Source organism: Rhineura floridana, chromosome 2 (genome assembly GCF_030035675.1).
Source record: "Rhineura floridana isolate rRhiFlo1 chromosome 2, rRhiFlo1.hap2, whole genome shotgun sequence".
NCBI classification, from domain to species: domain Eukaryota; kingdom Metazoa; phylum Chordata; class Lepidosauria; order Squamata; family Rhineuridae; genus Rhineura; species Rhineura floridana.
This window is the reverse complement of record NC_084481.1, coordinates 33,688,578-33,704,172: the sequence shown is the minus strand read 5'-3', so window position 1 is coordinate 33,704,172 and position 15,595 is coordinate 33,688,578. Positions and strand designations below refer to the sequence as shown.

At 41.8% G+C, this 15,595-nt stretch overlaps 1 long non-coding RNA gene across 1 annotated transcript; it reads right to left on the bottom strand.

Moving 5' to 3' along the window:
- Positions 1-1,945: 1,945 nt before the first annotated feature.
- On the bottom strand, positions 1,946-15,337 carry LOC133378109 (uncharacterized). The gene is made up of 3 exons (XR_009760860.1): positions 14,926-15,337; positions 9,144-9,329; positions 1,946-2,440 (listed from the first exon to the last, which is right to left on the bottom strand). It is a non-coding gene; the product is annotated as an uncharacterized LOC133378109 (long non-coding RNA).
- Positions 15,338-15,595: the final 258 nt, after the last annotated feature.

Below are 15,595 nucleotides of genomic sequence, written 5' to 3'. Positions count from 1 at the left end.
TTTAAAGCTCGGCGAAAACTCATCAGGGAGGAGGCATGTCAAAGATCGTAGGGGAGAGAATTCCAGAGGGTGGGAGCCACTACCGAGAATGCCCTCTCTTTGGTCCTCACCAGCCGAGCTGTTTTGGCCGGTGGGACCGAGAGGAGATCCCGCGTGGCTGATCTTGTGAGGCGGCTTAATTGGTGATACTGGAGGCGGTCCTTTAGATAAACTGGGCCGAAACCGTATAGGGTTTTAAAGGTCAATACCAACACCTTGAATTGGGCCCGGTAAACCACTGGTAGCCAGTGAAGATCTATCAACACCGGGGTGATATGTTCCCCGCGATGGCTATGCGTAATCAAGTGTGCCGCCGCATTCTGTACCAGCTGGAGTTTCCGGACCATCTTCAAGGGTAACCCCACGTAGAGCGCATTACAATAGTCTAAGCGAGAGGAGACCAGGGCATGTATCACTCGTGGGAGTAGCTGTACAGGAAGGTAGGGTCGCAGCCTCTGTATCAGATGTAGTTGATACCAAGCTGCCCGGCTCACTGCTGAAACTTGAGCCTCCATGGACAGCTGGGAGTCAAGAATGACCCCTAGGCTGCGGACCTGGTCCTTCAGGGGTAATCTCACCCCGTTAAACACCAAGTCGATGTCTCCCAACCTTCTCTTATCACCCACGAGTAACACCTCAGTCTTATCGGGATTTAGCTTCAGCCTGTTCTCGCCCATCCATCCACTAACGGACTCCAGGCACTTGGACATGGTCTCCACAGCCAACTCTGGTGAGGACTTAAATGAGAGATAGAGCTGAGTGTCATCTGCATATTGGTGACACTGCAGCCGAAAACTCCTGATGATGGCCCCCAGCGGCTTCACATAGATGTTAAATAGCATGGGGGATAGGATAGAACCCTGTGGCACTCCACAAGTAAGAGGCCAAGGGTCTGAAACCTCATCCCCCAATGCTACCCGTTGGCACCTGCCTGAGAGATAGGAATGGAACCACCGTAAAACAGTGCCCCCATCCCCAATCCCTGTAGGCGGTTTAACAAGATACCGTGGTCAATGGTATCAAAAGCTGCTGAGAGATCCAGGAGGACGAGGAAGGTATATTCTCCCCTATCCAACGCCCTCCTCATATCATCTACCAGGGCGACCAAGGCTGTTTCAGTTCCATGTCCAGTCCTGAAGCCCGATTGGAATGGATCTATGAATCAGCGACCTCCAAGAGCATCTGTCATGAACCACCCTGCTCAGATCTTGTAAGTTCAGGTCTGTGGCTTCCTTTATGGAATCAAGCCATCTCTTGTTTGGCCTTCCTCTTTTTCTACTCCCTTCGGTTTTCCCCAGCATTATTGTCTTTTCTAGTGAATCATGTCTTCTCATGATGTGTCCAAAGTATGATAACCTCAGTTTCATCATTTTAGCTTCTAGTGACAGTTCTGGTTTAATTTGTTCTAACACCCAATTATTTGTCTTTTTGGCAGTCCATGGTATCCACTCATGAGCCCAAATAAAGCCTATAGAATCTTTCACCCCCACATGTTTCAAATCATCTTTATCCAGGCACTAGTAAAACAAAGCAACACTATTTCCTATGTGTTCTGCTGCAAAGTGAAACATGGGAACACAGACAGCTAGCCTATCCAGCTCAGTTCTGCTTACATTGCCTGTCAGCGGCTCTCCAGGGTTTCAGGACAGGGGGCATTCCCAGCTCTACCTGGAGATATCAAGGTTTGAACTTGGAACTTTTTGCAGACAAAACATCTACTCTACTGGACTGAACTGGGCTCCTGCTGGGAGGAAGGGCAGAATATACATCAGATAATAAAATAAATAATAAATAAAACTAGAGCCCTTCCCCAAATGCTATTTTCTACATCCTCTGGAAATTATGTGGGTTTTTTTTCCCAATGAAGAGTATTCAACATGCAAAATAAATGATATTTTTGTGTACCCAAGAGGCTCTCCTCTCGTTTCCTGCAAGAATGAGTGGCGCAATGCTTCTTCCACCTTGTCTTTACTGAATCAGACATCTGCGTTCATATGCAAACTCAGGAGTGACAAGCTAGAATTCCAGCCATGTCTTTTTAACAAAAGATTGTCCTGTGCCCTCTAAGCTGCCTAGGAAATATATCTTTGAAGGTGATGCTTCCTAGCATAGCTATCATGAAATTCTCCAGAGAACACATCAGGATAGCAGAGGTATTTGTGATTATTTTAAATGAAACAGGAAACGCAGCACCACAGAATTCTCTCTGTAGGTGCGTCAGGACTTCAGCAGCATCTGCCTGCTGGCGAGCCTTCATCTAAACTTGAAGTTTCCCCTTCCTGCACATGCTTCCTGTTGGCTGAGCAAGACTAAGTGGGAAGATGTCAAAGGTCCAGGAGAAGTTCTGTGGCTCCACCCCATACAGAGCACGACAAAGCACGCTGACTATTTGGGCTCAGGCCTGTAATACAGAAAAAAAATGGAGAAATTCAGCCTGGTTCAAATTTAAAATGAAACTACCTAATTCTCCCTTTCCAAACCAGCACACAAAACTGAAACACAGCTATCCTTCAAAACCTGCACCCCTCCAAATAGGCCCATCCCAAGTACAGATTGGCTCTTGCCAATTGCGTGAGTGAGACAGCTCCTTACATTCTCGTCTCCATCCCGGAAATATGAGAAACAATTGCAAAGAGGAATAAAAGGGTTAACCACAGAGGCAGGTAAAAGCAATTACCAGACATAAATCCTTCTGCAAGGTGGGGAAAAAACTTGGAGGAGATTCAAGCAACACTTCACCCTGTATGTTCTTGCGATATGTGCCAGCAGTAGCAACAGCTGTGCACGCAGCATCTACAAAAGACAGCTTGCGAGGGAGATGGGGAAAAAGAGTGAGGCTTCGACTCCAGACCCCGCTGCTATGCATGGGAAGGGATCCTCTTCCAAGATGTTGTGGTATTACAGCTGAACTTAACAAACAAAACATGATCCTTCATACTTTAGGCTCAAAGGATTTGCTAATTCAGAAAGGGGGGAAATGGCACTTTGAAATTATCTCAACTATATTAGGTCCCTTGCAGGCATAGCAATTTCATGACTAAAGGGTATTTGGCTCCCCACCCTTTTCCCAGTGGTATAAAAAATTCTCTGTCTGTCTCTCTCTCTCCATCATTATTTTCTCATCAATCATCTTCATTTTCTAACTGTAACCTTTTAAAAAATTGAAAGCCTGTTGAAGAGATGAGTGCAGAGTACCTTAATAACTGGATAATTGTTCAGATAATTATTAAAATAATAAATCCTTCAGATCCGATTTAAATAATTCATACAAGCCTTTTAATACGCTAAGCTTATTGCTTTGCTGTAAGTATTGTTCTGCTCATGAGCTCAGGATTGCATTTTGGTGCAGATGAAATAAACTTCATGCTGTACTTCTCAAAGAAAAAGTATCTGTGTCAACTACCTGATTTTTATGTCAATCCAAGTAGTATGATCCAATGGGGAATACAGGACATCCATGGCCATATCAATACCACAGGCTTGCACAAGTTTAATAATGTTTCCCTCTTCCCAGGGAACCCAAAAAACTGTAGTTCTAAAAGAGGGACTAGAGATCTCCAGTAGAATTATTGGTGCTCACACCCAAAGTAAAAAATCCCAGGATTCTTGGGGAGAAAGCCTTGAAAGTTACCCCAATACATGTTTAGAATGCTGTAGATATACCCTGTGGATTCTCCATATTCATTCCACTTTTTTTAGGTGACTAACATCTCCTGTGTTTATCTGGTTTGATGGCCTTTGTTCAAGGTTAGATGCCAAATTGGAAACAGCATTTTAGGAGATCAGTTACTGAAACCCAGAATGAAGCGGTGTGCTATAAGCAGGCATTATATCCAATTCAGGCCAGGCTGATCTCCACTTGCTGGTGTTTTTTTCTGGTAGAGCCATTAATGGCTCTTTTTCTTTTGTCTGATGGACAGGGTCAGAACATCCTTCCCCCATGCTTCTGCAGGCTCGGGGAAACTGGCAGATGGAGCAGAGTGCAGATATGGCTCCCTGGGTGGGGTGAAGTTGCTACGTTAGCATCCCAGAAAGTGGGCTGCTGTTGCTTACTGGGAGAGTGGGGGGTGAGACAGTGTGGAGATTGGAATGATGCAGAAGCACCAGCAGGAGCATCAGATTGGTTCCGCTGGTGTGTTTGCACCATGCTGGCCTCCCTCTCTTCCCCTTAAGCAACAGTAACCCACCTACAAAGAAGCTAGAGGAGCAGCTCTGCTCAATCTGAAAAGCCACAAACTCTTTCCATCTGCTCCTTTTTTGGCCAATGAATAGGACCAGGATGGTCTACCCTTTGCCATGATGTTCCTTCTGGGAGGCACAAGGAGCAGTTCTCCCAGTGGCCCTTGGCTGATGGCAACATCCAGAGTGTGCTGCCCTTTAGCCCTGCAGTCCCCAGGGCGACATAAACCACTATGAAGCTTTTTCACACTTTTATGCAACTCAGTTTCATGAACACTCTAATCACTACATCACATAGTGATGTGGATATAGCACCATTCTGAACAGGATAGTGCAAGACAAGTATTGGCCTTGCAACAAAAAGGTGCAAGTGAGCTAATGGAGTAGCCATGTGGGAACCGAAACTGCATCCTCTCATGAATGAAGCCCAATTTTTGTTTTGCTTTTCCTGTACTGGAAACTTTGATCTTTTCTCATATAGCATTTTTAATTGAAAGAATCTTCATTTGTTTGCAGGCCTTAAATGGTATATTAAATTTCCAGTAAGAATCCTTAGTTTAAGGGGATTATATTGATTTCTTTACGTAATGCATTAATTGGCCAACATTTTACCAACTCCAGAGAAAACAGAGGGAATTACGATTATGAAAATGTTGGTAAAGCACATCTATTTCTTCATTTTTACAGTGCCAAAATTATTTACTGGTGTCACAGAATGCAATGTAGCCGTTTTCAGCAACTTGTTAAAACTACTGAACTGCTTTATGAACCATGGTAAAACAGTGTACTGTATCTGTTCCTAATAAAAATAAATAAATTGTGACTTTTTAAATATGGCAGTGCCTATTAAAAGGGCAGACAGCAATCAATCATTTATTATGTGCATCAGACATTCCTTCAAGTAAGGCATACTATCTTGGAGTGTTCTTCATTATCAACACCACTATATTATGTTAAAACAGATGGTTGCCGCCTCCCACCTCAGATTTATAGTCTGGTCCTATGCATGTTTCCTTGGAAGAAAGTCCAAGTTATATGGCACAGCTGAGTAAATGTGTGAAGGATCACACTGTTAGATAGATCTCTTTTACAGCTTGGGTCCCAAATACCTGAAAGATCTCCTTCTCCTTTATAGACCAGCCCAGAAAGTAAGACAGACAGGGGAGGCATTGTTTATAATTCTGCAACCCTCAGGGGTGCATGGGAAGGCAACATGTGAGAGACAGGGATGGGTGATAAAATTTGATTCAGTTCATATTTAAAGGCAAACACAGCTAATCTACACTTTCCAAAACAATACAATGATGATGATGATGATGATGGTGATTTATTAAATTTCTATCCCACCCTTTCTCCCAGAAGGAGCCCAGGGCAGCAAACAAAGAACAAAACTTTAGAAAACATCGTAAAAACAAAACATTGTAAAAACATCTTAAAATAAAACATCTTAAAAACATTAAAAAAACACAAACCTTTACAAACATATTTAAGATGCAGTTCTCCAGCCAAGTGATGTGTACAATAATGCATATACTAGGGTAAGGGAGATTAGATTAGATAGACATTGCATTATATTAGGGGCAACTGCTTTTTTAAAATGTGTATATTAGGTCAAATTTCATTCAAAAATGTATCTATTATGGGAAATCCCACAAAAATCCTGATGAATTTTCATGAGGGCTTATTTAAAAAAATGCAAACTGATGTGGAAATGTGAAGAACTGAAGACTGGAAAAATGGAAAACAGAGAGAAACTGACAGATTCGCCCATTCCCAGCAAAAGAGCTTCTCTGTGGTGGCCCCCAGACTTTGGACCTACATACCTCTGGTATATCCAGAAGACATACAAAGGCACACTTTTTAATTTGATTACTATTCTTCCTCTGTTAAATACTTTACTGGCTGTACTGTTGTTTTAATAATCATTGCGTGTTGTAGTTTACTGTTTAATTATGATGTAACCTTCCCTGGGACGTTTGGTGACAAGAGGATAATAATTGTATACTCTACATCAGGGCGGGGAACCTTTTTCGGCTCAAAGACCACATTCCTTTATAGATAACCTTTCTGGAGCCAAATGCCAGAGGTAGGTGGGGCCAAAGTCAAATGCATAACCTATTCTACATATACTGCCCCCACTCACAAACATGCATCTCATTCATTCTCATTCTCACACACCCTACAGAATCATTAATCACCCCAGATTCTCTGAATGCACTGGTGTTGCCCTTTAATGAAACTCCTGGGCACTTCCCTTTTAAGAAGCATTCTCCCCTTTAAGAAAGTCCCAGGTACAGAGGAGGAGGAGGAGGAGGTGGTTGTATCCAGGTTTTCAATCCCTCAACACTAACACCACACCTCTGAGCCTGCCTCTGAAGTCTCCTTGGAGGCTGTACAGAGCAAAGCACTTCACTTCCTGAGGGCAGTAGACAACTGAATGAAGATCCAAAGACTACACTAGCCTTCTCCTTCCTATAGTTGCCATGCACAATTCAAGGTGCTAGCCACCTACACACTTCATACCAGGGATGGGTGAGAAATTCAATTCAGTTCACATTTCCAGCTGCATCTGTCTGATTTGCACTTCCCAAAACAATGTGAGAATCGAAACGCAGCCATCCTTCACAATTCACACTGTTCCAAATTTTGCAGTACTGTTCACCAGCCAATTAATGTTTACAAAAATGCCTACGTTAGGGGAAAGTGTGCATAAAAATGAATATATGAGTGAAAATACCATACAAAAATGCGTTTTATGAGAAATTGCTTGCAAAACCGTGCACATTAGACACAACTGTCTACAAAAATATTAGGACAAATGTGCACTAAAATGCTGGAGAATAAAAAAAAATGCAAATTGCTGCAGAAATGTGGAGAACTGAAGATTGGGAAAATGAGAAACAGAGAGAACCAAAACTGACAGATCTTTCCATCCCTACTTCAGACCCTGCATACCTTAGGGCAAAAATAGGGACCCTGCGGCTCTGCAGGTGCTGTTGCAATCAAACATCCATCAGCCCCAAGCAGCATGGCCAATGGCCAGGGATGATGGGAGATGGAGTCCAACAACATCTGGAGGGTCACAGGTTCCTCATCCCTGCCTTAGTGAATACAACCTTCTCTATATCCCAGGTGGAAAAATACCATTCTCTTTGTATCGTCGTCCGTTCTCTACATTTGAACATTAAGGAGGCATCTTTAAAACACAATACCTGCTGTGCACTTATTGTATTGCCTCAAAGGTTCACCAGAGGTTTATTTCCATATATACCTAGTTTATAGATCAGTCCAAGTTTCCCTCCAGTTTATACTTTGGCCCTATATTGGGCAGCAAAGTATGTGTGGACCATGGCAACACTGAATTTTCCACCGCAGCCTTTAAGAAAAGGATCAAGAGTTGGCCATATCCTGCCTGGTTTTGTTTCAAAAACGAAGCTTTCTGGTTTGCAGTATTTCACTATGTAGTCTCTGTAGCTGAATGAATACTTCGTACCGACTCATTATATTTAATCTGGTTTTTCTTCATGAGAAATATTAACTGTAAACTAATTATAATTTCCTACAATGCATTCATTATTTGGACTGAAGACCTCCAAAAGAACAACAAGCAAAGTGGCAGCAGGAGAGAATTTATTTTCAAGACTGAATTTTAGGAAAGCTACAGAAAGAATTCCAGGGCAGTGCTACACATATTTATTCAATAAAAAAATCCCATTGCTTTCAATGAGACTTACTAGTAGCACTATTGTATTGATGTCTACTCAGAAGTGGCAAGTCCCACTGAGTTCAATGAGGCTTACTCTCAGATAAATGTTTATTAGTAATTGCAGCTTTAATGTCCTAGTGATATTCACAATCAGCACTACGGTCAGCACAAGAACCCTCTGAACTAGCAACCAAACCTGAAAATGAAATGAACTGCCTTCAAGTCGATTCCGACTTATGGGTGACCCTATAGAAAGGGTTTTCACGGTAAGTGGTATTCAGAGGGGGTTTACCATTGCCTTCCTCTGGGGCTGAGAGGCAGTGACTGGCCCAAGGTCACCCAGGGAGCTTCATGGCTGTGTGGGGATTCAAACCCTGGTCTCCCAGGTCGTAGTCCAACACCTTAACCACTACACCACACTGGCCCTCCGGCAACCAAACCTAACCTTCCTTATTTTTTAAACTGTCAAAATTGCTGCCGGACTCAAAGTGAAGATGTGCGCAGCAGGAGAAAGAGCATCTGTGTTTACACCTATGGTAAACCTTATCAAGTAAGAGATTGCCACAGTGTGCTTAGAGCAGCTTTGCTAAGGTGATTATCTGCAATGGTTTGGTAAGAGCTCCAGAATACTTCATCTCACATTTGCATTTATTCAGACATCTATCTGCATCCAGAGTGGTAAAATTCTTCCCACTTCACTTGTCCAGAGGAACAAACTACCTCAGGGTCAGTCCTCTCACCTTGCAATAGTTTAGGCATGTGTATCACTGTGCCACATGGTAAGGAAGATTTTGCCATACATCAGGAGCAGATTTTGGTAAAGGGTGTAACTGAGTGTGCAGTTAATTGTTGTCTGTATCTACTCAAGACAATGGTATTATCTAGTATTTACATTTGCAATGTGATAAGTTACTACTTGGTAAATTTTTATCAACTCTAATAATAATCAAAAGCAGGAGGAACTTTTTTTCTCTCATATAAGACTGGCATGTGGCTGTGATACCAAAACATGGTTTGCCCTAGCCACAGCTTAGCAAACCCAAACTATGGTTTCAGATTCTAAAATTTCAACAGGAAAACAATCAAACCCTTTTCTGATTTTGCTTCACATTCACTTCCATTTTACAGAGTGCAGCAGGCAGCTTCTGGAAACAGAGCAAACCATGATTTCTCATTCTGCTTTGTCAGCCAATCATGAATGACAGTTGTCATTTCATACCAAACTATAGTGATTTCTGAACTGAGCTTGAGAGATGAAAGGGTTTCTTCTTGCACAACATGCAAAATGGTGCACTTGCTTCAAAGATGAAACATCTGGACTACAGATGTCACTGAGTTTGATGCTGCCTCACATAGAAATAGGAATCTCGGCAGGTCTGTTTGAGCTGAGATTAGCATCCAAGACCTGGAACAACAACAACAAAAAAGCAATGTTAAGGCACTGTGATATAGTGCAACTAACATTATCAGTCAATTTAGAACTCTCAGCAGGGAGAGGAAAGAGAGAGAACAAGGTTGTCCTGAGAGTTCTCTAAATATACTTGCAATTGATTACCCATTTTCAAATCGATCAGAGAAAAGTTTTCACATCACTAATTTGGATTTGTTTTGATAAACATGTCTCTTGCCTAAGAGGCATGCTCTGACATGGGAAACATTGTTCATTCCTTCTTTTTTTATATAATGACATTCTACATAATCTGATAATGACACACTATGATCTGGATCATTCCACATACAGCACATTGGGAATCTTTATTCTGTCTGTTTGTCCCAGTTGCATTTCTATCCCATCCTTCCTCCATGGTTAACATACACAGCCCCACCACCTGCATTTTATATTCACAACAATCTTGTAAGGAACTGATAACCAGTCCCTACAATTCTTCAGTTCTAAAACTAGTTCTCATAGGACAGCTTAGGCAGTGAATGCGAGCGGCAAAATGGGGCCATGGAGAAACATCAGAGTACTTGGGGGAACCCTGAAGTACAATTTAAAAAAGAAACACTAAGAGGGTGGACATTTTCTGTCAAATAATTAGCTACACTCTCTGTGATTTTATCAGTTACAGTAGGGCCCTGCTTTATGGCGCTTTGCTTTACAGCGATTCGCTAATGCAGCGGCTTTCAATTAGGGAAAGTCCCCGCATTAAGGCGCTTGTTCCGTTTTTATGGCTTTTTTCCCCGTCGCACGCCATTTTGACATCATTTTCACGCGACTGTGGAAAATCAAATTTAAGATTAGAAAAATGAGAAACTGAGAGAACTGAAATTGACAGATCATTCCATCCCTGGTGGCTTTGTGTTAGAGCAGATTAGCACTGAGTTACCAAATGCTACGCATGCAGTCAGAGCGAAGATGAGCAAGGGGCATGGGTCAGAGAAATTGATAACCCTACCTCCACATCTTTGGCTTTAGGGGGAGAGACCAAGACATGAATATGCAGAAACAGCATGTGATTGGGAGGAACGTTAAGTGGTAGCAGCACCCTCCTGGCACCAGCATCAGAAAATACATTTTTATTATAAAAGGCTAAAATCATGAGGTCATCCTCATATTTAATTGTCAAAGCAATGTTCTGTTAATTAAAGAGCCAGCTCACTTGAGAGAATGGCCTTCATGAACCCTGGGAATTTTGAGGCTATTGCTGGCTTCCCACCTTCTTGGGAAAAGCTGTCTGTCAGGTAGGAAATCTTGGTCTCTGATCAAGCCCAGCTTGTTACAGCTTATATCCTGGAGGAAAGTGTGGCTGTCTGTTCTGTTGGAACCCTGAGCAGGAGTAGTCCTGTTACAAGTGAGGATACACTGCAATATTATTTCCTAGCCCCTCTTGTAAACGTCTAAAAAATCATCACACACTGAAACAATAAAAATACCATAGTTATAAAGTTTTAAAAACAATAGTATAGAACAAGAAGGGTATAAGGAGAACTCAGTTAAAACTAGCAGTCTTGCTTTTATTAGGTGGTTGGACTATGATCTGGGAGACCAGGGTTCGAATCCCCACACAGCCATGAAGCGCACTGGATGACCTTGGGCCAGTCACTGCCTCCCAGCCTCAGAGGAAGGCAGCGGTAAACCCCCTCTGAATACCACTTACCATGAAAACCCTATTCATAGGGTCGCCATAAGTTGGAATTGACTTGAAGGCAGTCCATTTCCATTTTTTTCTATAATTTAGCAGTAAGCAGTGATTTGTAGCCACTAGTCATTTGGCTTCCAAATTGTCAACTGCATAGGCATCTTGTGCAAAATTTAATTATTAACTGTATACAAAGAGAGATGACAAACTAGCCACCATAATCATGTTGATAATATCATGGCAAAATTGAAACATTTTCACTTGAACTATTAATCAATGTGGTTAGCAGTGTTGCTCAGAGCTCATTAAATGTTCATTGCAGCTCAGGAAAAAAAGATTATAAATATTTCAGCATAGTAAAAATTTTTTACATAAGAACAAGAGGGCATCGTTAATCTCTTATTTATTATGGTTAACACTCTGTAAACTCTTCCTTGGTGACAAATGAAAATAAAGCCCTTCCCAGGCTTGATATTGTGGGATGGGAATTAACCAAACCGGAACAGTGGGATAAAATAACAGCTTTGAAAACACCTATGCTCCACATCTGCACAGGGAACCTCTTCAGGAATAAAGAAAAATATTTTTTCACTGCTTAATACTTCCTTCATATATCCAGGTTTTGCCGTTTCGCATTCTTATCCTGGAATATGGATTGCAGGAGGAACCTGGGTAATTGAAAAATGCAGTGAATTTTACTCAAGCTACCTGGAGCCCTGGCAACAACTGTTTAACTCAAGTGTTTGAAAAAGATTGAATTAAAGACTGTAAACACACACACACACACACACACACACACACACACACACTTGTTCTCATTGAAGATTCAGGACAAGTGCCTCCAGGTCTCTAAGAAAGCCAGTAATCCATTTGTGAATATTGCCTCTAATGAGCCCATGGTACAAATGCAGAACAATTGGGTGGAGAGAGAAAAAAACCCACCTTATTTTAATAGTTGCTTTTATATAACAAAGGAGGAAAACAGGGCCAGAGGGAAATTCACCATGAGGATGGCTTAGCAGCACAATGTGGGATATGCAAATAATAGCATGTGTTAGGCATCACCTTAATTTCAGGGTCCCGCTACCTGCCACAGGCGCCTGTAGCACAGCTTTATCTAAATGCACAGAACAGCTGAGCTTGGAATGGAGGGCAAAAGCAGAGAATACCACGAGGGACAGCCACAGTAATGTGCTTACAGGTTCTGTAAAGAAATATCTTTCCGAAGCAGCTGTTTAGAATCCTGGTAGCCTTTGCTGAGCATGGTACCTTTGGGGGCACATCAGCCAGTGATGTGTACCAAAGCCAGGGTTTTTTGTTTTTGTTTCTTGTGGGGTTTTTTTGTGTGTGTATTATTAGATTCCCAGCTAAGGAAAGAAGACACTAGGAATACAGCTAATTCTATAGTCTTTGCTGGCATCCCCCACAGGACTTCAACATTAGTGGTATGAACGCCTGAGGGTCAAATTACAGTTTAATTAGAACTATTTCTCATGCTACCCTCTGCAGAAATATGCTTATCCTCCACTCCCACTGTCTTCTCACACAAAAGAGCATGAACAAATAATATGCAATTGGTGCAAGAACAGCCAGGTTGAAGGGGGAAGGGCCATAACTCAGTGGTGGGACTTCTGTTTTGCATGCAGAAGATCCCGGATTCAATTCCTGGCATCTCCAGGTAAGGTTTCAGCCACTAGCAGACAGAATAAACAGTACTACGCTATGGAACAATAATCTGGCTTACCATAAGGCAGCTTCCTGTGTTTCTACAGATGGAGCCAGCGCACCAACATGTCAAGATGCTCGCATTCATACAAGATGCTGGTGTATGGATGCAAGCCTGCATTTTTAATAATTATAGTTAGATTGGTTTTGTGAAATTGTGGCATAAATGAATAGTACTGTTTTAAACTATCAGTTAGGTTGCTTTGTGAAGTTTCAGCTTAAGAAGTAGGATATAAATATATAATACATTAAATAAACACATAAGACTGAATTTAGAGAATCATCCAGTGTCTGCAAGAGATGAACAGCTATAGCAGTGTGGTTTATTGGAAAAGGTAATGTGAAGCATTAAGTGTAGCCCAATGAATAAGCCACTTGAATTTCTTATTCTGAGAGACATCTGGGAGGGCTAGACTTAATATCTGCTGCAGCCTTAGGCAAATCATCCACAGCTGAATCAGATTAGTGCTGCATTTGTTTTCTGCCAGGTGTGCTTCTTGATTGAAATTTCTTTTTGGAAATGCCACTGTTTTCTAAACAAGAGACACCTGGCTTTTGCATATTTTTTTGCATCATATTTCCTGTTGATGGATGTTCAGGTATGGGCTTTGTTTTTTTTTTTTACCAGAAAGGACTTCTTCACTGTGTGATCTCAGCCAGTCAGTGAACATGATGGAATCCTATCACCACATACCCAATCAGATTTGGTTATATTATGACATCATTGAGGGCATATAAAGCTATCTTGCAACACATAACACTAGTGGCTTTTTTGGCCCTAAGTGCTATGCAGCAAAGACTTTCACCCCAATCCAGCTCTACTTGCATGTACTTCTGTATGACTAGCTGGGACAGAATATGGATGGGGATGCACATTTAGTTGAGCATCTAATGCATGTCCTTACCCACAGTCTACCCCCAAATAGTTAACTAAGTCAATTCCACATTTTCTGTGGTGTGGAGAGAGCGAATAGAGAGATTTTTCCTTCTTGCATAATACTAGAACCCAGGGTCATCCAATGGAGCTGAAAAAAAATGGAAATGGACTGCCTTCAAATCGATTCCGACCTATGGCGACCCTATGAATAGGGTTTTCATGGTAAGCGGTATTCAGAGGTGGTTTACCATTGCCTTCCTCTGAGGCTGAGAGGCAGTGACTGGCCTAAGGTCACCCAGTGAGCTTCATGGCTGTGTGGGGATTCAAACCCTGGTCTTCCAGGTCCTAGCCTAACACTCTAACCACTATGCTGCACTGGCTCTCTAATGAAGCTGAATGTCAGTGCATTATTACTATTATATTTTATACACCACCTTTCATTTCACAAAGAAATAAAAGCTAACAGCAAAACAATAATCACACCAACAATAAAAATAGTTACCCATAATTAAAATACAGAGTAAAGCAACTACATTAAAACATCCATAATTAAAACATATAATAAACAAGACCATTAAAACAGCATAACAGTGAAAACACTTTAAACAACCATCAAAGTGGGAGATTTAAATCAGAAGATCAGGGGAATGCTTGTCAAAACAGATGTGTCTTCAAGAGCCAGCAGAATGTCAATACCAATGGGGCTTTCTGTATGGAGAATATTGTACACCGGTGAAAAAGCTTACCTCTGTGTTACCACAAGCCAATAATCATCAGGCAATGGCAAAACTAATCTTAATGCCCTTACTGGGTAGTTGTTTATCTATATCCATCTCTGCTATCTTTTCGGCGCCTTTTGAAGACTTTCCTCTTTCAACAAGCCTTTTAGGTTGAGACCTATCCCAGTCTGCGTCTGTGTTAGAATTGCTTAATATGTTTAATAATGTTTTAACCCTTTCTAAAAGTTTTTTTTAAATGTTTTTAATGTTGTTTTGTTTTAATGTATTTTAAGATCTGTTTTTATGATGTTTTAAAGTTCTTTTAGCGCTTTGTTTGCCACCCTGGGCTCCTGCTGGGAGGAAGGGCAGGATACAAATTAAATAATAAATAAATAAATATAAATATAAATAATATATATATATATATATATATATATATATATATATATATATATATATATAGTAACAGAATCTGGTTTGGTGAACAGGCAAACAGTGCAAATGTCTTAGCACTACTCTGACACATGCCTGATAAGGAGCACCACTCACCCCATGGAATTCTGAACCAGCAGCACTCTGATAAACAGCACCACTTACCAGCACCCGGGCAACAGCATTATGTAGGGCTGACCAGATCTGAAGCATGGTAATTTTCATCTCACTTGAGGAGTTGTCTGGCTGATTAAAGGTCCCTGATCTTATTTAGTAGCCTTCGGCATCTTCAAGAGCGGGGAAACAGAAGTAACGGCAGAGATTCAGCCTCAGAGTCAGAGGATGATGTTCTGTCCCAAACAACAGACCAGGCCAGGAGACAGCGTTCTAGCTCAACTGGGGGCCTGTGCTAGGCACAGAGTCCAAAGACATTACGTACCACAAGCACCAGTACCAAAAAGCAAAGTCAGGTCAAGCTCCAGCAAAGCAAAATCAGGCAAAGCAGAAGGTAAATCCAGATAAGTATGGTCATGCAAAGCAGAGCTCACCGTTAACAGGGAAAAAAGAGTCCTGGGCTTGAATGTTGCTCCAGCACACACCCACACCCCGACTAACCCTTAAATAGGGCAGCAGCTTCCTTCAAGCTGCTAGGCCCACCTCACATGAATGGAACTTCTACTCTTAAAGGGGCCCAGCCTGTTTTAGAAGCCATAGACTCCTCCAGTGGCACAGAGGAGGTTGTTTGTCTATTGTGGGCTCTGAACCAGAGTTCTTGGAGTCCACATATGCCAATGCAACCTTTCCAGGTGGGAGAGGTGCTGGATCTTTTAAGGAG